This window comes from Dasypus novemcinctus, chromosome 5 (genome assembly GCF_030445035.2).
Source record: "Dasypus novemcinctus isolate mDasNov1 chromosome 5, mDasNov1.1.hap2, whole genome shotgun sequence".
NCBI classification, from domain to species: domain Eukaryota; kingdom Metazoa; phylum Chordata; class Mammalia; order Cingulata; family Dasypodidae; genus Dasypus; species Dasypus novemcinctus.
The window spans coordinates 18466815-18489516 of NC_080677.1; the positions used below are offsets into that span (position 1 = coordinate 18466815).

General features: G+C 39.6%; 1 protein-coding gene and 1 pseudogene across 4 annotated transcripts in view; one reads left to right on the forward strand and one right to left on the reverse strand.

The window, feature by feature from the left end:
* The window catches only part of CDK13 (cyclin dependent kinase 13), a 125597-nt gene that overhangs the window by 82933 nt on the left and 19962 nt on the right, over positions 1-22702 (reverse strand). The window lies entirely within an intron of this gene.
* Positions 10253-16863, forward strand: LOC101438163 (caprin-1 pseudogene; annotated as a pseudogene).

A 22702-nucleotide genomic window follows, 5' to 3' on the forward strand; every position in this document is an offset into this window, starting at 1 on the left:
ATATCATTTAACTCTTCAAAGGGCTTGACAGCCAATACTTAGAAAGCAAAACTCCCATAAAGAGTTGTAAATAAATAATAGTATATTCTGAACTATAACTTAGATTTTTAGGCCCCGGGCTCTGTAAAATTATATATAAAAGTTCTGAAAAACTAAATCTTAGAACATAATAATGACTTTTAAAAATTGGGGGAAAAAAAGACTAACATAAAGTATGGTGGCAACCAAAGTTCTTACAAAGCAAATGTAGTACAGCACCAAGTGAAATGAAACTAAGCTTTTCAAATCCACACCTAATTAAAACTTAAAGACAAAGAACACTGCAACAGTACCATTACATTTTCTCATTTAATGTTCACATCAACCCATTAAAGTATCTACAGTTAAAAGTAAGAAACTGAGTCTCAGAGATATTACCTTACTTGAAAGCAGTCCCACAGTCATCAGTAGTTGCACTGGTTATTACCTTTTTGCCACTACCCTATGCCCCATAAATTCTTCTGCCCTCCTCTGTGCCCAAGGAGGATAACCCCCACAGAACACTGGGTTCAAGTGCTGTCTGTCACTGGCAGATCAGAAGGCCAGGGAAAGGTTGGATTATTTCTTCCCATCTCCTCTCTTCTTGGCCACATTTTCTGACAGAAGCTTTGTCCCTCTACAGCCATGGTTCCCATCAGGCAACCCCTTTTCCACAGTGCCCTCTCACTAGGCCCCCCAAAAACACTGTATTTCCCTTGCCTTTTCAGGCCGCCTTCTGTTTCTAGTGCTAACATCCCCTCTTATGCATTCCTTAATCCATCCTTACCTCTGCAGTCCCTTAGTAAAGTCTCTTCGACTATCTAAGTTAGATTCCTTTTCCTTCTAGAACCTTGAGTGATCTAGTTGTGTGCCAGGTCTAAAACTCAGACCTTCTGACTCTAAGGTAGGTAGGGGCCCTTAGCATACTGCAAAGGTGATAGCTCTTAATGAAATTTTGTGTAAGTTATGGAAAGAGCAAAGAAACTCACCTCATAACTCAAAATTAAAATCAGTAGAGAGAAAAGGAAAACCTGGAAACTTTTATTTATACCCGACATTTAATATAGTGTGAAGGCAAGTATTTGGAAATATTTTAAAATTCTAGTATGAAAACAAAATGACAGTTGCGTTTAGCATAAATTCAAATTCAACTTCTCCATCATTCTTTCAATTAGCATTCAGCACTAAGCTACATGTTTCACACAAACCACCCAGAATGTACATAAGGTATGCAAGTTGGATTACTTTAGACAAGGGGGCATCAGCTTAGAAAACATTCTATTCTAATACCTGCTTTACATTAAATATTCTTAAACACCAACCATTAAAATCACTACTGAGCCTTCATTTATTTATGGAAATGAGAGGAAACAAGTGTTTGGCTTCATAGTAATTTTAATATAGGAGCCAAAGTGTCATAATATGAAACAATAGCTGCATTTGGGGGGGGGGGGGGAAGGGCCCACATTTTTAATTCCCTCTTGCCCCAGACCCTGTCAACGTGCAAAACAAGCCTGTAGAAGATTTATTTCTATTCCCTAACCAGACAGGTATTTTGGAAATGGCATTTTATGGTATTTGATCTCTATACCAACTGAAATCTTCCAGACACATCCTTCATTCATCTCCAATTCCCCTCTTTCTCTAAAAAAATTCTTAAAATTTTTATTTTATGTCCTAGTAAAGTTGCATTCTCTTGGATACTGTATATTTGCTAATAATTCAACTAATATATTGCTGTTTATAATACACATAGTTTGAAAACCAAAAATTAAAGAAAAATACAAAACACAAGTTTAGGACATTTTTACTAAGGATCTAACACTTCAGTCATACAAAGTTAAGAGAGTAAGAGAGAACTGGATTTCTAAGACAACATGAAGAATTATACCATGATATCTTACTAAAAGATAAAGAATAAAAATGGATGGTAGATAGCAAGTCCAACCTCCTTGTTTTAGGAAAAAGATTTTTTAAATGTATTTTCTAATATTTCTACACTGTCGAATTTATATTAGCTGCTTTTATTTTGTTTTTCATGTTTTTTAAGAGGTTACAGGACCTCTTAAAGAAGCTGAGAACTTTTATGTTCCTATGACATTTCCCCAAATTCATATAATGCAAAGCAAAACCAAGATTAAAATCCAGTATCCTGAAACCCAAAGTGTTAAATGCTCGTTGTTAAATTAAATTAGGTTAGTCAGTATCGCTTGGACAGACAGCATGACATACTGCTCATTCCACTCTATCACACAGTCTCTCCAATCGTCAGGTCTTTTGAAAATTGTTCCTAATTAGCAAATGTTGCTTCCTAAACATTTTACTATAATACTGTCCAATCCATTATTATACAAAAAACAGTGCCATGGAATAGAACGTCCTGTGATAAAAGAAATGTTCTACACTTTGCTGTACAATATAGTAGCCACTAGCCATAACTCTTTAAAACCCAGTTTTTCCACCCTACTTATTTCACATGCTAATAGCAACGGTTTCCATGTCAAATACTTGTTGCTAACTACCCTCCTCCAGGTATAAAAATGTCTCCCACACTGAATATAAAGTAGTATTACTTTTTCAAAAACTGGTCTCTCATAGCCTTCCCATTACCACTTTTTCAGTCAAAACACTAAATAGCCTATGTACTTTACCATGTGATGGTATTATAACAGCTCTATTAACTATAACAACACAAAGTCATCTCCTTGTTTCGAGGCTTCCTCTATCCTATTTAATCTATCCGATGAGACTCAAAATACTGTTCCCATCATGTCCACGAAGAATGAAATTAAGGTGTGCAAAGTAAATGCACTCTCTGTAACACATGCTCCTTGTCATATTTTAATTTCACTACTCTCCACCCATATATCCAAGCTAGAAATCGTCCCAGTTTCCTGATGCACACTCCATATTCCATTAATTGCCACAAGTTATTAATTCTAAATTTATTAATTCCACATGTGTTGCCTTATATCCACATCCTCCATATTGGCTTCCTATTGCTACTATAACAAACAATCACAAACTGAGTGGCTTAAAATTATACAAATACATTATTTTAAAATTACAGAAGTCATAAATCCAAAATCATTAATTTGACCACATCTGCAAAGTCTCTCTTGCAATGTAAGGCAACATATTCACAGGTTATGAAGATTGGGACATAGACATTCTTGGGAGAGGGCATTATTCAGCCTATCACACCGTTCTCTTCCAGTCTCACTATCACTGTTCTATTTCAGACCATGTGTGCTCTCCCCTAGACCAGAATAATCTTAAAAATAACCCATCTCTTTATATCTAGTCTCTCCCTGTTTCAATTATCACTACAGATGCCATGACCAAACTAACCTCACCATTCAATGATTTTTACACGTCCTAAAGTCACTCATTTTCCTACTCTTAGTTACTATTCCAAACCTTCAAAATTCCTTCAAACGCACAACCCATCCTCAAAGTCTCCTCTTAAAGTAACTTTACTGCTTATTTTACAGAGAAAACCAAGATTAACAGGCATAGCTCGTCTACAAACTTAATCTGCATCTCCATCCTACCTCCCCTCACATTCAACCGCACCTCAAGAGAGGCTAACTCCTCTATGATGCTATTGATCCCATACTCTATAGATCCTTACTTCACAAAATGTGGTCCACAGACCAGCAGAATCAGGATCAACTGGGAGCTTGCCTCAAGTCCCAACCTAGTCCTCCTGAATCAGAATCTGCATTTTAACAAGAGCCCCCATTAAAGTCTGAGACACCCTATGCTAGTCCTTTCTAAGGCTACTGCTGGTTTACCCCATAATCTGTGACCTCAACCTTTTGGTCCATTTGCTCTTTCCCCTCAAGAAATAAATAGCAAATCTCTAGGCTTTTTAAAAATAGAAAATACTTAAAAAAAAAAAAAAGTAATTGATGGTACCTTAATTCTCTCCTTCCAATTACAGTCAAATTCTCATCCCCACATATACTCTTTTTCTTTTTTCTTTTTTTGAGGTACCAGGGCTGGGCATTGAACCTGGGACCTTACATGTGGGAAGCTGGCACTCAACCACTGAGCCACATCAGCTTCCCTCCCACATGTACTCTTCAAACCACTACAATCTGGCCTATGTCCTCAATGAAATTACTGAGATGACCAATCACCTACCATTCAAAAAAAGAAACAAACATATCAACGTCTGTGAGGACAATGTTGACCACACCCTAAAACATTTCCTAACAACTTGTACTACCTTTCATTTTCCTGATTATTTTCTTATTTCTATGGTTATTTCTCAGTGCCCTTTATGGTTCTGTTTCCTCACTATACTCATTCTCCCACAACAATTTAATTTATACTTACGTGCAGCTTAAACTGTTACTTAAATATTGATATCTCCTGATCCCCTGCCAAAACACCCCTCCTTTCTACTGATTATTCTACATGTAACTTGAACACATCATAGCCAAGACTATTAAATTTCCTTTCCAATCCATCACCTTTCTCCTTAAACATACATCATTCTCAGTCAATGGCACTTACCAAAATAGTAGAAGCCACGAAGTCATTCTTTATTCTACAGGGTTCCTTTTCTTCCCTTCTGCCACATCTAACTGCTCCTCCAAGTCCTGCCAATACTACATCATAAACATGGCTCCAATTTCCCAAGTTCTTTATGCCCATAGCTACTATTTACATTACGTCCTACATCATCTCTCACTTTATCCTGTGCAAGAATCTCCTTACCAGGTTCCCTACCTCAAGTCTCCACCCCTTCCAATTCACTCTCCATGCTGCCACCTGAATAATCTTTCAGTTACCCCTCACCAAAAATTTTCAGCCTTGCACTGCATACAAAAGGCCTTGCCCAGTCAACCCAAAACACGCCATGCCTAGAATGTTTCTTTCACATTCCTCTGTTCCTCTCTTTTATCTGCCAAGCAAAGGGATCTTTCAATATCTCAACACAATGTCTACCGCTTCTATAAAGACTTCCCTTATAAAGTCTGGCAGCTAGAGATGTTTTTCGTCCTATGATCCCACTACTTTGTTCATATCTCATTAGAATAATAATAATTAGATAATAACCTGTTTCCTCCAACTAAACTGAGATTACTTCATCTTCATATCCCTGATTTCTAACACAATGCCTGGCATTGGCAGATACTCAAAAATATTTGCAAAATTAAGTACACTGCTGAAAACTCCATAGAATTTATCTTCCTTAGGCTGGTATAAAAGTGCTCCATGATCTACCTGGTCCTAGCCTATCCTTCCTTATCCGGTCCTGAATTTGCACAAAACCTTTATACTCACAGATTCACCTACTGAGAATATCTTCCTGCCCTCCATCATCTACAGAAGTCCTAGCCATTCTTCAAGGCCTAGTTGAAGAGCTTTTCCTTCTTCAAAAAGCCTTAACATAAACTCTAAGCAAGAAGCTCTCCTTTCTCTAAATCTCTACAGCACTTTATCTGGAAACTTTCTTATGATCTGTATCATTCTTAACATTTTATTTTAGATATTTATCACATCTCCTACAAGATCATATCCTCTTTGAGAAGAAGGACTGAAGTCTAATTTGTTTTTGTATCCCTTCACAGCCCTTACCACAGTTCCACTCTGATGGCAGTCTTTCATTGAATAAACAAATACACCACAGTGAGCCTCATAGACTGCACCATACTACCTACTTTCCGTCCATTCTATTTCATTTTTATCTATCTCTTACTGGTCAAGCTCAAGTCCCATCTCCTCTGCAAGCTCGCCATTTGCTGAAATCACACAGCACTTGTCACATATTGCCTTGTACTTTACATCTTTATCTTTTAAAAACAGAGTGGATCGTGCCCTTGCCTAAAACTCTCACTGCATTTAAAATAAAAACCAGACTCTTTACTGTAACCCACAAGACCCAAAATGACCATTCCATCTTTACTACACTCGCCTGCAGTCACTAGGCTCCAGCCACACTGGCCTCTTTTCTGATTCTCCAAAAGGACAAGCCTCTTCCTGACTTGGCACCTTAGTCCAGATTGTCCTCTTTTCCTGGAATGAATAGATCCTTCTTGTCATTCAGGTCTCCATTTATTATCAACTCTACAGTGAGACCTCCCCTTGCCAAATATGCTCCTCCATCACTGTCTTACCACTACATATCCTCAGTGCCTAAAACTGTGTCTGGCATATAATAGGGGATTAAAAGATATTTATTGAATTGATGAAAAGACAAAGGACATGTTATCTACTTCTCTAAAAATCACAAATGCTAGCAAGTGTTTTGCACATAGCTGACACCCAGTTGGCTAACTAACTGGTATGGATCCACGATAGAATCTACTGAACCTGAAAAGATTCAGGAAGCAGAATAGTTAACTGGCTTCTTCATATTAACACTGAGTTGAATTTATTACTTTTAATAACCAAACATTTACATCTAATTTACTGAGCAAAACTAATTTTTCTAAATTAATATATTTGTTTCTTACTTTAATAACAAGAGGACGTTCCTGACTAGAAAAATAATAGTCACAGAAGAAATACATATGGCCAATAAAGAAATTAAAATGCTCCCTCTCTATGGCAATCAAGAAAAGGCTAAATAAAATGATAGTGATAAGTTTGCATCCATCAGACTGGCAAAAACAGAAAATTTTTAAATGTCAAGTATTGACAATAATGTAGAGAAATGGTCTCTCACAAACTATAAGACATGTATAAAACTGCAAAGCTTTTTAGAAGGCAATTTGGAAGTATCTATCAAATGAGTATATTTTAGACCTTGCAACTTCACTTATAAGAATACAAGTTACAAAAATATTTCTTCATGTGTCAAAAAGTGATTACATAGATAGCTTTTAAAGAATTGTTTTTAATATAGAAAAAAAAACAGCATAGTGTCTATCAACTGATGGTTAAAATATAATAAATTTTATTATGCAATTCTATATAGCCATTTTTAAAGACTAAGATAAAATTCTATGTACTCCCATGGAAAAAGCTTCACAATGTAGTGTTAAACAAAAAAGGCTTATAAAAACAATTCTTACGAAATTATCACATTTTTAATGTTCATGCATACAAGCATAGCAAAACTATTAGAGCGAATAAACAAATTCAGCAAAGTGGTGGGGTACAAGCTCACCATGCAAAAATCAGTGATGTTTCTATACAATAATGAACAATCTGAAAAGGAAATCAAGAAAAAAATTCCATTTCCAATATAAACAAAAATCAAACATCTAGGAAATAAATTAAACCAAGGCTGTAAAGGAGTTGTATACAAAAAAACTACAAAACACTGCTTAAAGAAAATCATGGAAGACCTAAATAAATGGAAGGACATTCTGTATTCATAGATTGGAAAACTACATACTAAGATGTCAATCCTACCCAAAACAATTTATAGTTTCAATGTAATCCCAATCAAATTTCTGACAGCCTTATTTGCAAAAATGCAATCAAATTTATACAGAAGAGTGAGGGACCCCTTAGAGCTGAAAACATCTTGAAAAATAACAAAATTGGAGGACTCACACTTCCTAATTACAAAACCTATTACAAAGCTACAGTAATCAAAATACTCATACCTTCTGGTTCATTGGACCTACCCTGGTCAGCTAACAGGGAGGTGAAGAAGGTCAACCACCACACCAGGGAGCCGAGAATGCCTACCACTACAAGCAAGAGAATTGCATCCAGCATCCATGTGGAATCTAAGCCCCCTCTTGAGATAGAGGTGGAGTGGACATAACCATTCCAGGGTCCACAGGACAGAGGAAAAGAGTATGGATTAGAGTGGACTGATACTCTACTATGGAACTATTGTGATTAGTAATGGAAGAAATTGTAGCATTGCTGTGGAGAAAGTGGCCAAGGCAGCTGCTGAGGATAGGGAGAAGGAAGAAGAGATATGATGTGGGGGCATTTTCAGGACTTGGGAGTTGTCCTGGGTGGTATGGCAGGGACAGATGCTGAACATTGTATGCCCTGCCATGGCCCACTGGGTGGACTGGGGGAGAGTGTAAGCTACAATGTAAATCATTATCCATGTGGTGCAGCAGTGTTCCAAAATGTATTCACCAAATGCAGTGAAATGTGCCACGATGATGAAAGAGGTTGTTGATGTGGGAGGAGTAGGATGAGGGGGGTAGGGGATATATGGGGACCTCTTATATTCTTTGAATTAAACTTTAAGAAAAAAATAAAGAGAGAAAAACAAATACTATGATAATGGCATAAGAAAAGACACACAGACCGATGGAACTGAATTGAGAATTCAGAAATAAACTCTCAAATCTATGGCCAACTGATTTTTGACAAGGGTACCAGTCCACTCCATGGGAAATAATAGTCAAGACAAATGACACTAGTAAAACTGGATACCCACATACAAAAGAATGAAAATGGACCTCTACATAACACCATAAACAATGATTAACTCAAAAGAGAACAACAACCTAAATATAAAGAGTTAAAACTATAAAACCATTAGAAAAAAACATGGGAGAACACCTTTTGAACCCTGTATTTGGCAATGTATTCTTCGATTTTACATCGAAAGAACAAGCAAACAAAAGAAAAAGGTAAATTGGACTCCATCAAAATTAAATACTTTTGTGCATAAAAGACATCGAGAAAATAAAAAGACAACCCACACAATGGGAGAAAATATTTGGAAATGACTTATCCAATAAAGGTTTAAATCCAGAATTTATAAAAAAAATCCTTCAACTTAAAAATGAGTAAAAGCCTTGACAATTTTCCAGTGAAGATATACAAACAGCCAAAATGCACATGAAAAGATGCTCAACATCATTAATCATCAGGGAAATGCAAATCAAAATCATAAGGTACCATGTCACACCCACTAGAATGGCTAGTATTAAAAACAGAAAATTACAAGTGTTGGAAAGGATGTGGAGGAAAAGGAACACTCATTCACTGCTTTTGAGAATGGAAAATGGTGAAACCACTGTGGAAAACAGTTTGGTAGTACTCAGAAAATTAAGTATAGAACTACCATATGACTCAGCAATCCCACTTCTAGGTATAAACCCAAAAGAACTGAAAGCAGGGACTTGAACAGACATTTGCACACTGATGTTCACAGCAGCATTATTCACAATTGCAAAAAGATGGAAGCAACCCAAGTGGCCATCAACAAATGAATATAGAAAATGTGGTATAATATTGGAGGTCCAAGGTTCAATTCCTGGGGCCTGAAAGGCACACTAACCCATGTGGCAAGCTGGCCCACAGGGAGTGCTGGCCCATGCAGGAGAACTGGTCCACACAGGACTGCTGGCCCGCGTGGAGAGCTGGTGCAGCAAGATGACACAACCAAAACAGACACAGAGGAGAAACAATAAGAGATGCAGTAGACCAGGGAGCTGAGGTGATGCAAAAGATTGAGCACCTCTGTCCCACTCCAGAAGATCCCAGGATCAGTTCCTGGAGCCACCTAATGAGAAGACAAGCAGACAGAACACACAGAGAGCAACTGCAAGCCCAAAACAATGTGGGGGGTGGGGGGGAGTAAATAAAAAAATCTTGCATCTCTTATTGTCTCTCCTCTGTGTCTCTTTTGGCTGTGTCATCTTGCTGTGCCAGCTCTCCAGATGGGCCAGCAGTCCTGCACGGGGCACCATTCCTAAGCAGGCCAGCACTCCACGTGGGCCAGCTCACCACACGGTCAGCTTACCTTCACCAGGAGGCCCTCAGTATCAAACCCTGGACCTCCTATATGGTAGACAGGAGTCCAGTTGCTTGAGCCACATCCTCTTCCCTAAAATAAATCTTAGCAACAAAAATAAAATAAAACAAATTGTGGTATATACACACAATTAAATATTCAGCTTGAGCTGTAAAAAGGAATGAGGTTCTAATACATGTATCAAGACAACATGGATGAACTTTGAAGACTGCACAAGTGCCCGCATGGTGAGCCAGTGCCCCTCACAAGTGAATCACGCAACAAGATGATGACACATCAAGAGAGAGACAAGGGGACAGTCAAAATGAAGCAAAGAAGAAACCAGGAACTGAAGTGGCACAATTGACAGGGAACCTCTCTCCCCATCAGAGGTCTCCAGGATCAAATCCCAGTGAATCCTAGAGGAGAGAGAATGAGAAGAGAAGACAACAGAGAGAGCAAAAAACAGTAGGGTGGGGAGGGGGAAATGAATAAATAAATCTTTAAAAAAGGGGGGGGAATGTTAGGTTGTGCACATTGTACTAGAATAAATTTTTTTTTTCAAGTTTTGGAATGGCATGACACAAACAGTGAATCCTAAGTCAAACTATGGACTATAGTTAACAGTATAATTATAAAAATGTGCTTTCCTCAATTGTAACAAATGTACTGCACCAATGTAAGGTGTTAATAATTGGGTGGTATATGGGAATTCTATACTGTACACATGATTGTTCTGTAAACCCACAACATCTCTAGTTTTTTTTTTTCAAAAAAAGCAATACTGATACACCTCTTCATACCCACTAGAATGGCTATTTTAAAAAACAACAACAGGGAAACGGACTTTGGCCCAGTGGTTAGGGCGTCCGTCTACCACATGGGAGGTCCGCGGTTCAAGCCCCGGGCCTCCTTGACCCGTGTGGAGCTGGCCCATGCGCAGTGCTGATGCGCGCAAGGAGTGCACCCATAAGGAGAGCCGCCCAGCGCGAAGGAGGGAGCAGCCTGCCGAGGAATGGTGCCGCCCACACTTCCCGTGCCGCTGACGACAACAGAAGCGGACAAAGAAACAAGACGCAGCAAAAAGACACAGAAAACAGACAACTGGGGGAGGGGAGGGGAATTAAATAAATAAAAATAAATCTTTAAAAAAAAAAAAAACAACAGAAAATAAGTGTTGGTAAGTATGCAGAGAAATAGGAACCATAGTGCATTGTTGGTGGGAATGTAAAATGATGTTAGTCCTATAGAAAACAATTTGGCAGTTCTCAGAAAGTACAGAATTTCCTACCATATGGCTTGGCTCAACAATCCTCTTCTAGGTATATACATCAAACAACTGAAAGGAGGGACAGATTTGCATAGCAACATAATTCACAACTGTCAAAAGGTGGAAGCAATCCAAGTGTCCATCAACAGGTGAAGGGATAAACAAAATGTGGTATGCAGAATATTACAGTCACATAAAGGAAAGAGATTCTGATAGATGTTACGACATAGATGAACCTTGAAGATATCCTGTTGCATGAAATAAGCCAGATACAACAAATACTGTATGATTTCTCTTGTATGAGTTAATTAGAATATGCAAATCCAGAGTCAGAAATTAGAATACTGGTTATCAGGGACAAGGTAGGAGTGGAGAATAGGGAGTTATTGCTAAATTGGTCTGTTTGTAGTTATGGAATTAGTCCATTTGTAGTTATAGAAAAGTTTTGATAATGTATGGTGTGACAGTTTGAGATTATTTTATGAATCCCAAAAAGAGAAAGATTATGACTGTAAACTAATCTATACTTCTGGGTGTGGAGCCTATTTGATGATACTGGATTCAGCTGAAGGGTCTCTGATTAAGTTTATTTGATAAAATCAATTTAGGGCTTCTGATTGGGTTATGTTCGAAAGGCATTAACTCAGGTTGAGTCCCTGCGCCCTTGGTGGGCTGATATAAATGGACCCTCACTCAAGATGACACAGAGGAAGAGGAGAGATCTTTTTACTTTGACCCTGCCTTGTGACAGAAAGGAGAAGATTCAAACAGCTAAGGTCCCAGGGAGAGATGATCTACTTGCCTGGTGGCTTACAGCTGGACTTAGAAATAGAGCTGACACACATACAGAAGACTTGGAAAGAAATGAGCCCTAAGCCGGGAGAAAAAGTAGGCCCTAAGAGACAAGCCCTATACCAGTCTACAGGCGAGAGAAAGGAAGCCCAGAGGGGAAGGTTGAACCCTTGCAGAGATCAGAGACCATCTTGCTTCAACATGTGGCAGCTGACTTCGGTGAGAAAGCAACCTTGAGAGGTACTCTTTAGGGCCTTGTAACTCTAAGTTTTCATCCCAAATAAACACCCTTTATAAAAGTCAACAGAATTTTGGTACTTTGCATCGGCACCCCTTTGGCAGGCTAATATAGATAGTGTATTGGTAGCACAACATTGTGAATGTAATTACCACCACTGAAATGTATATTTGAGAAAGTGGTTAAAATGAAAAATGTTATATTGTATGTAGGCTGCCACAATAACATTTTTAAAACAAAGAGTGACCACCTAATGGAAACTATAGACTTTAGCTAATAATATAATTATAGTAATAATGGTTCTTCAATTTTAACAAATGTAGCACCCTAATGCAAAATATGGATAATAGTAAATTGGAGCTGGGGGGTGGGGTATTTGAGAATGGCACTTTCTGCATCATTTTTCTGTAAACCTACAACTGTTCTTTTAATAAAAAGCCATGAGGGGCGTAGATGTGCCTCAAGAAGATGTGTGCCCACCTCCCACATGAGAGGTCCCAGGTTTGGTTCCCGGTGCCTCTAAAGAAGACAAACAAACAACAAGCAGACATTGAGCAAACACAAGGAGCAAGACAATGAGAAGACAACAAACAAAAACAAATGAGCAGGGAAGGATGTGGTCAAGCAGTTAAGCATGCACCTCCCACATGGGAGGTCCCGAGTTCAGTTCCCAGTGCCTCCTAAGGAAAAAACAAGGAGACAACAAGCAGGCAACCAGCAAAAACAAGAAGAAACAGTGAGCAAACATACAAGGGAGCCATCAGGGGAAGGAGAGGAGGGAAAGACCCCAGAGCTCTCTCTCTCTCAAAAAAAAAAAAAAAAAAAAGCTACGAGTACGTAAGTGACACTAGATAAGAATATTCTATCAGTGTTGATTCATATGTTTTTCATAATATATTTTACAAGTGTTTTTTCAGACACAGTGCATGAGAAAACTAATGTGGCCAATCATTATATGCACACTACAATACAGGAAAAGAATTCTTTTCTTAGCCCCTGGGAGAACTAATGTAGTTACACAGCCTCATGGATAGGGCCAACCAAGACATCTGAGAATTTATAAGAATACAAAAAATTAGACTGTGAGAGACAAAATTCAAATTTAATCCATAGCTAATATAATTTTAGTGAAAAAAGACCAAAGGCTTTCTCTCTATGATGAGGAACAAGATAAGGATATCCATGCTCCACGTTCATATTCAATATTGTACTGTACTATAATGGTGCAAATATTCTTTTGGCAATTATGGTAGGGGAGGGTCACAGTGCAGGGCACTGGTAGTGAGGGATATGGGAAAGGTTGCACCTGGGGCATGCTTCCATGGAATATGAATGTGTTCATCTGGTCACAAGGTGTTATCTCAGTGGGTGGAGACACACAATAAATATGAAAATATTAAACTCCCATCCTGAGGAGGCCTGCTAAGATCTTAAACAGAAGAACAAGAATCTCTCGAGTACACAGGCAGTGCCTAATAAAAGAAAACAGAGTACATATGAACCTTTACTCTAGAAATTAAAACTTAGCCTAGTATTATAGGGTGCCTAAGAGTTGCCTCCTGGGAGCCTCTTGTTGCTCAAATATGGCCTCTCTCTAAGCCAAACATAGCATATAAATATATTACCTCACCCACAGTGTGGGACATAAATCCCAGGGATGAGCTTCTCTGGCACCAAGGGATTACTTCCAAGCACCAACTAGCAACACAACTGAAAAAAAGACGTTGACCAGAAGGGGGTAAAGGTAAAGACGAATGAGTTTATTTGGCTAAGAGACTTGAAAGTGAGTTGGGAGGTCATTCCAGAGGTTATGTTTATGCATATCTCAGCAGGATCTCACTGACTGCCAAAGTAGATACTACCCCCAGATAGTGGAGCTCCTGAGGGCTCTGAAGACATTCTGACATTATAGTCAGAGCAGAAAGCTCTTACAGTGATAAAAGGCACAATGCAAAAAAAAATTTAGTATTTTATTTTCATTGTTTTGGCTTTGTTTGGGGGAGGTTTTAGATTGCAGAAGGAGTGCAACTGTAAGGAAGGATCACTAGAGTGAGGTGTCAGAGGAGGAGGATGTGTGGCGAGGGGTGTACCTGGAGCATGCCTCTATGAAATATGAAGGTGTTCAAATTCATTATGTGTTGTCTAGCTGGGTAGAGACTCTCATAATAACCAACAGAATATTGAATTCCCATCCTTGGGAGTTCTGCTACATTCTCTAAGAGTGGCAAGAGTCTCTAGAATACATGGGTAGTATCTAGCAAAGGAAAGACCAATATCCCAGGCACTAGATATTGATAGTTGTACTTATGAACCTTGTTCTTGTGAAACTGAAACTGAGCATAGTATTACATATTGCCAAGAGTGACCTCCTAAAAGCCATCTTGTTGCTCAAATGTGGCCTCTCTCTGAGCCAAACAAGCACATAAACTCACTACCTTCTCCCGGGTATGCAACGTGACTCCCAGAGCTGAGCCTCCCTGGCACCAAGGGATTATTATCAAGAGTCAATTAGCGCTGACTCGCCGCGCTCGTCTTTCCTCCCGCTTTTTCTTCTCTCCCCTCACGGTCTAAAGATGCCCTCGGCCACCAGCCACAGCGGCAGCGGCAGCGGCAGCAAGTCCTCCAGACCGCCACCCCCGTCGGGCTCCTCCGGGAGCGAGGCCGGGGCCGGGGCTGCTGCGCCGGCTTCTCAGCACCCGGCAACCGGCACCGGCGCTGTCCAGACCGAGGCCATTAAGCAGATTCTCGGGGTGATCAACAAGAAACTTCGGAATCTGGAGAAGAAAAAGGGCAAGCTTGATGATTACCAGGAATGAATGAACAAGGGGGAAAGGCTTAATCAAGATCAGCTGGATGCGGTATCTAAATACCAGGAAGTCACAAATAACCTGGAGTTCGCAAAAGAATTACAGAGGAGTTTCATGGCATTAAGTCAAGATATTCAGAAAACAATAAAGAAGACAGCACGCCGGGAGCAGCTTATGCGAGAAGAAGCTGAACAGAAACGTTTAAAAACCGTGCTTGAGCTACAGTATATTTTGGACAAATTGGGAGATGATGAGGTGCGAACTGACCTGAAACAAGGTTTGAATGGAGTGCCAATACTGTCTGAAGAGGAATTGTCACTGTTGGATGAATTCTATAAGTTGGTGGACCCTGAACGTGATATGAGTTTGAGGTTGAATGAGCAGTATGAACATGCCTCCATTCACTTGTGGGACTTGCTGGAAGGGAAGGAAAAATCTGTATGTGGAACAACCTATAAAGCTCTGAAGGAAATTGTTGAGCGTGTTTTCCAGTCCAACTACTTTGACAGTACCCACAACCACCAGAATGGGCTGTGTGAGGAAGAGGAGGCAGCCCCAGCACCTACAGTTGAAGACCAGGTAGCTGAAACTGAACCTGAGCCAGCAGAAGAATACACTGAACAAAGTGAAGTTGAATCAACAGAGTATGTAAATAGACAATTTATGGCAGAAACACAGTTCAGCAGTGGTGAAAAGGAGCAGGTGGACGAGTGGACAGTTGAAACAGTTGAGGTGGTAAATTCACTCCAGCAGCAACCACAGGCTGCATCTCCTTCAGTACCAGAGCCCCACTCTTTGACTCCAGTGGCTCAGGCAGATCCCCTTGTGAGAAGACAGCGAGTACAGGACCTTATGGCACAAATGCAGGGGCCCTATAATTTCATACAGGATTCAATGCTAGATTTTGAAAACCAGACACTTGATCCTGCCATTGTATCTGCACAACCCATGAATCCAACACAAAACATGGACATGCCCCAGCTAGTTTGCCCTCCAGTTCATTCTGAATCTAGACTTGCTCAACCTAATCAAGTTCCTGTACAACCGGAAGCTACACAGGTTCCTTTGGTTTCATCCACAAGTGAAGGGTACACAGCATCTCAGCCTTTGTATCAGCCTTCTCATGCTACTGAGCAACGACCACAAAAAGAGCCACTTGACCAGATTCAGGCAACAATCTCTTTAAATACAGACCAGACTACAGCATCATCATCCCTTCCTGCAGCTTCTCAGCCTCAGGTGTTCCAGGCTGGGACAAGCAAACCTTTACATAGCAGTGGAATCAATGTAAATGCAGCTCCATTCCAATCCATGCAAACGGTGTTCAATATGAATGCCCCAGTTCCTCCTGTTAATGAACCAGAAACTTTAAAGCAGCAAAATCAGTACCAGGCTAGTTATAACCAGAGCTTTTCCAGTCAGCCTCACCAAGTAGAACAAACAGAACTTCAGCAAGAACAGCTTCAAACAGTGGTTGGCACTTATCATGGTTCCCAGGACCAGCCCCATCAAGTGACTGGTAACCATCAGCAACCTCCCCAGCAGAACACTGGATTTCCACGTAGCAGTCAACCCTATTACAAGAGCCGTGGTGTGTCTCGTGGAGGCTCCCGTGGTGCTAGAGGCTTGATGAATGGATACCGGGGCCCTGCCAATGGATTCAGAGGAGGATATGATGGTTACCGCCCTTCATTCTCTAACACTCCAAACAGTGGTTATACACAGTCTCAGTTCAGTGCTGCCCGGGACTACTCTGGCTATCAGCGGGATGGATATCAGCAGAATTTCAAGCGAGGCTCTGGGCAGAGTGGACCACGGGGAGCCCCACGAGGTCGTGGAGGGCCCCCAAGACCCAACAGAGGGATGCCGCAAATGAACACTCAGCAAGTGAATTAATCTGATTCACAGGATTATGTTTAATCGCCAAAAACACACTGGCCAGTGTACCATAATATGTTACCAGAAGAGTTATTATCTATTTGTTCTCCCTTACAGGAAAATTATTGTAAAGGGACTGTTTTCATCCCATAAAGACAGGACTACAATTGTCAGCTTTATATTACCTGGATATGGAAGGAAACTATTTTTATTCTGCATGTTCTGTCCTAAGCGTCATCTTGAGCCTTGCACACGATACTCAAATTCCTCACCCTTGCTTAGGAGTAAAACATATTTTATAGGGTGATAATATCTCCATAGTTATTTGAAGTGGTTTGAAAAAAGCAAGATTGACTTTTCTGACATTGGATAAAATCTACAAATCAGCCCTAGAGTTGTTCGATGGTGATTGACAAAACTAAAATATTTTCGGTATAGCCTTCCCATGAAAGGAAGATGAAAGGAGTGGAGTATGGTTTGGCAGATCAACTGCATTTCACAGCTTTTCCAGTTAAATTTGAGCACTGAACGTTTAGATGCATACCAAATTATGCATGGCCCCTTGATCACACATTTAAGGCTGGCTACCAGCTTTGATAGCACTGTTCATCATCTGGCCAAACTACTGTGGTTTAAAACATATGTAAAATTGCTTTTTAACAGCTGATACTGTATAAGACGAAGCCAAAATGCAAAATTAGGCTTTGATTGGCACTTTTTGAAAAATATGCAACAAATATGGGATGTAATCTGGATGACCACTTCTGTATTTAATGTGAACTATTTAGATACCTTTTGAACACTTAATAGATTCTTTGACAATGACTTTTATAAGGATTGGTACTATACATCATTCCTTATGACATGTACATTGTCTGTCACTAATTCTTGGACCTTTGCTGTATTGTTACCTAAATTGGTACAGGTACTGATGAAAATCTGAAATGGATAATCATAACACTTTTGGTCACATGTCTTTCCTGCAGCCTGAAGGTTTTTAAGAGAAAAAGATATCAAATGCCTGCTGCAACCACCCTTTTAAATTGCTCTCTTTTGAAAAGCACCAGTATGTGTTTTAGATTGATTTTCCTATTTAGGGAAATGACAGACAGTAGTTTCAGTTCTGATGGTATAAGCAAAACAAATAAAAAATGTTTGTAAAAAAAAAAAAAAAAAAAGAGTCAATTAGCGGTACATCTGGAAAATACCTTGACCAAAAGGAGGAAATATTAAATACAAGTGAGTTTTTATGGCTGAGAGATTTCAAAGTGAGTTGAGGGGTCATTCCAGAGGTTACACTTATGCGCATCTCAGAAGGATCTCACTCACTGAAACAGTAAACAGTGCCTCAAGCAGAGGTGCTCCTGAGGGCTCTAGAGATATCTAGAAACTATAGGCAGGGCACACAACCCCAGGAAATTGGCACATCATCTGTGGGTCTTAACTTGGAATATATGTTATCTTATTTCCCCAATGTATCAGAGTTAGACTCATCTATAATTTTCCCACACAGTTCTTCTGTCCCTTTTATTTGAACCTATAATTAGCCCTACGCCCATCAAATATATGTCCCAGAGACTTAAATCTTCTGTCTGTTCATATGCTGGTTGAGCCCTGAATCTCAGCAGAGTTACAGTCAACACCTACTCTTCCAGGACAACAAACAAAAGGATGATGATGAACAACACCCACCCCCCAAAAAACCAGAAAGTATCTACAACTGCAAGCAAGACAATTCTATCCATCTGCCCCATGGGAGCTAAGCCCCCTTTCAATCAGAAGCAGAGTGGGCATTACCATCCCAAAATCCTCAAGATTGAGGAATGAACAAACATAAGGAGGGAATGCAACTATGGACTAAAATAAGACTCATTATTATCCTAGTACTGGAAGATCTTTTAACTCTGATATAAAGTCAGGGGTCACCAGGAGTTCTGAGGAGAAGAAGAGGGAAGAATAGTTGTAATATGGGGTATCTGGGGAATGCTAGAATTCTTCCGCATGATATTGCATTGACAGATACAAGTCATTACATATTTTGTCAAAACCTGTGAAAGTCTACCATGCAAAATGTAAACCATAATGTAAACTATAGATCATGGTTGGTAGCAGTGCTTCAATATGCATTCATCAATTGCACCAAATGTACCACACTAATGAAAGAAGTTGTTAATGGGGGAAAGTAATAAATGAGTTCAGCAAGGTGGCCAGATGCAAAATTCATTATAGAAAAATCAATTGTAGTTCTACACACAATGAAAAATCACTTCATACACCAGGATGGCTATAATAAAGACAAGTTTTGATAAGGAAGTGAAGAAACTGAGATCATCTACATTCCTATCAATAATGTAAAAATAATGCAACTGCTTTGGAGAACAGTTTATCAATTCCTGAAAATGTTAAACAAAGGATTACCATTAAGACCCAATAATCCTACTTCCAGGCATATATCCATGAGACAGGAAAACCTATTTCCTCACAAAAACTTCTAAGCAAAAATTTATAGTAGCATTATTCACAATTATCATTAAGTGGAAACAACTCAAATGTCACCCAACTGATGAATGGATAAATAAAATATGGCATTAACTTCACATTTTACTGAACCATGGCCTGACATGTTTTTGAAGAGGAAAAAAAAATGTATGTGAGAAGAGTAAGTAGAGGGATGAGTACTTGATTTGGACAAAAACTCATACTTTGATTTTGTCTCTTACTAGTCATTAAGAATTTATTCAAGATTTCTGAGAAGATGGTGTCAGAGTAGATAGGCAGGGCTCAACTCTCTTACAGAAACAATGGAGGAAGGGCAAAAAGCTGTCTGAGGGAACTGCTTTGGGGATCTGCAGATCAGAAGAGTGATGCATATTCATTCAGAAGGGCGAGGAAGAGAGAGACATGGAATCCAAAACAGAAACCATGAGTTACTACCCCCCCCTCCCCCCCACACCAATAACAGCACACCTGCCAGCCACCTCAAGGCAAAGAGCCTAAGTAACACCTGTGACTCACTTTAGCCAAGTAAGAATGGACCAGACGTCTTCTTCCATGGGAAGAGGGAGAATGCAGTGAAGAGCGGAGAGTGGTTTATCTACAGTGAGATTGGCCAGCAGAGCCAACTTTGAATCTTGGCTCTGAACAGACCAGAATCACCGGCAAGTGGAGGTTGAAAGGGGCACATGGAGGAAAGATTAACCAGAGAGCGCTATCTGCTGTCAAGTTGGTAAACTGCGAGAAGAAAAGCTATTTTGGAGTCCCTGGTATCCTAAATCCTTTGAATTGGATCTGTAACCCATTAGTGGGTCCCTGGCCCTCTTTTGATAATATAAGCTGGGCAATTTTAAAGACAAAATAAGTTGAACCAAAACTGAAAGAAGAGGTGTGAAACAAAACCACCAGGCAAGAGAGAAACTGACCATCAAAGAAAATCCACCAGTATAATCACATGCCTAGACATCAGCAAAAAATTACAGGTGATGCTAATAAAGAGGAAGAAATGGCCCAGCCAAAGAAACAAACCAAAATTCCTGACTAGACAAAAGATTTAAGATAACTAATCAATGATAATCACACAAATCTCTTAATTCATGTAGCTGAAGGAAAAGATGACTAAAGAGCAACAGGATATTAAAAAGACATAGGGTGAGCATAAAAAACAATTAGAAAGCTTGCAAAGGAAAATAAAGGAGCTTTTGGAACTGAAAGAGGTTAAAAATCACAGAGACTTCTGGGAGGATGGAGAATTAGGAAGGTGGAGGGATCACTTCTCCTCCAGAAAAAAATAGCTAGAAAACAGAGGTAGACTATTTGGGTGGCTGCTCTGGGGCTCAGGACACCAGGGGAAGGCAAGACGCAACCCAGAAGAGAGGGGGGCAAGGAGAAGGAGTATCAGCTGGCTGAAAAATCCCATGAGTAGAGCTGCAAAGCAGCAGTGAGCGACTGTCGTCCCCGCCTCCCCACCTAGAGAGTAAAGAGTAGTCTGAAGGCTGCAGTGGCTGAGAATTGTAGGAGCTGTAGGGGTCTTCTTTCCCAAAGAAAGGGGAGAGAGGAAGATACACAGCCTACAGCAAATTCAGATTTTGGCCAAGGAATAAGGTCTGCTGTATTAGAGGCCTAACACACTTCCAGGTGGGTGGGTCTGCTACATGTTTTGCCCAGAGAGTCAGCAGGGAGCTAGAGAAAACTTATCTTCTCAAACATCCTCTACCTCCCTACTGCCCCAGGCTGGTTGCTGAAAAGGCAAAGGAAGTGAAGGTGTGTCCAGCCTAAGGAGGAGAAAAGCCTGAGAAAGTTTCTTTGTGAAGTTTCGCCTACCCTGAGGACATTTTTTCTACAGTGCCCACCTGCCAGAAGAGTTACACTAAATGCATCCCCCCCAACACCCCCCAGCACCTAGGGTCTGAGCCGAAAGGGCTGCCAAAGAGCATCATCTGCTGGCCAGACCAGAAAAGTGCATGAAAAAGAAAAATAATAACAACTAAATAAAAGAGGCAAGTAGGTGCCTTTACTGTCACCCAGGTTTGAGCAGTTAAACAGTAGCAATCCTAAATATCTAGAACAAGTTGAACCAAGAGTCAAAAGAACCATGGTAGCAGCACACAGCCACCTAACAGTAAATACCTAAGCAAGAAAGAGAAACTGAACATCAGAGTAAACTCAGGATCAGAATGAGATACCTAGAAATCAGCAATAAGTTAGAAGCCATACTAAGAAAAAGAAAGATATGACCCAGGCAAAAGAAGAAATCAAAGCTCCAGATGAGACACAGGATGTGAAACAGCTAACAATGAGGTTCATAGAAATCTAATTACATCATGGAATTGAAGGCAGTAAGGTGAAAGAGAAGACATTAAGAAGACACAGGGTGCACACAAAGAAAAATTTGAAATCTTGGATAGAAAAATAACAGAACTTAGGGTGAATGAAAGACACAATAAGTGAGATTAAAAAAATAAAAGATAAATCTGAAAAAGAAAAGAAAAACACAAAATACAACAGAGACACACAGCAACAGATTTGAAATCATGGAAGAGTCAGTGACATAGAGGAAAGAACAACTGAAATTGGAGGGAAAGAAGAACAGAGGTAGAAAAGAATGGAAAAATTATAATAGGAGCTCAGGGAGTTGAATGATAACATGAAGCAAACTAACATACATGTTATAGTAGTTCCTTCCACAAGGAGATGAGAAGGGAAAAGGGGAGGAAAGAGTATCTGAAGAAATAATGGCCCAAAATTTCACAACTCCAAATTGGAAAAGAGGAAGTAAAACTCTCACTATTCACAGATGACATGATCACATATTTAGAAAAATCCCCTAAATATCTACAACAAGGCTACTCGAGCTAATAAATACGTTCAATAAACTGGCAGGATACAAGATAAACAGGCAAAAACCATTAGTGATTCTACACACTAGTAAAATGCAAGCTAAGGAATAAATCACAAAATAAATTCCATTTAAAATAGCGACAAAAAGACTCAAATATCCAGGAATTAATTTAACAGGAATGTAAAGGACCTGTACTCAGAAAACTAGAAAACACTGCTAAAAGGAATCAAACACCTAAACAAATGGAAGAGCATTCCATGTTCATGGACTGGAAGACTAAACATCATGGTATGTCAATTCTATCCAAATTTTTATAGATTCAATGCAATAACAATCAAAATTCCAATGGCCTACTTTATAGAAATAGAAAAGTCAATTACCAAATTTGTTTGGAAGGGAAAGGGGTCTGAATAGCCAAAAACATCCTAAAAAAGAAGAATGCAGTCGGACGACTCACATTTCCTGACCTTGAAGTGTATTATAAAACAACAGTGGTCAATACAGGATAGTATTTGCATACAGTTACACATATTGATAAATTCAATTGAATTGAGAGTTCAGAAACAGATTCTCACTTCTGTGGGCAACTGATTTTTGATAAGCCTACCAAGTCCACTTTTCTGGGACAGAACAGTCTCTCAATAAATGGTGCTAGGAGAATTGGTTATCTATGACCAAGAGAGAAAGA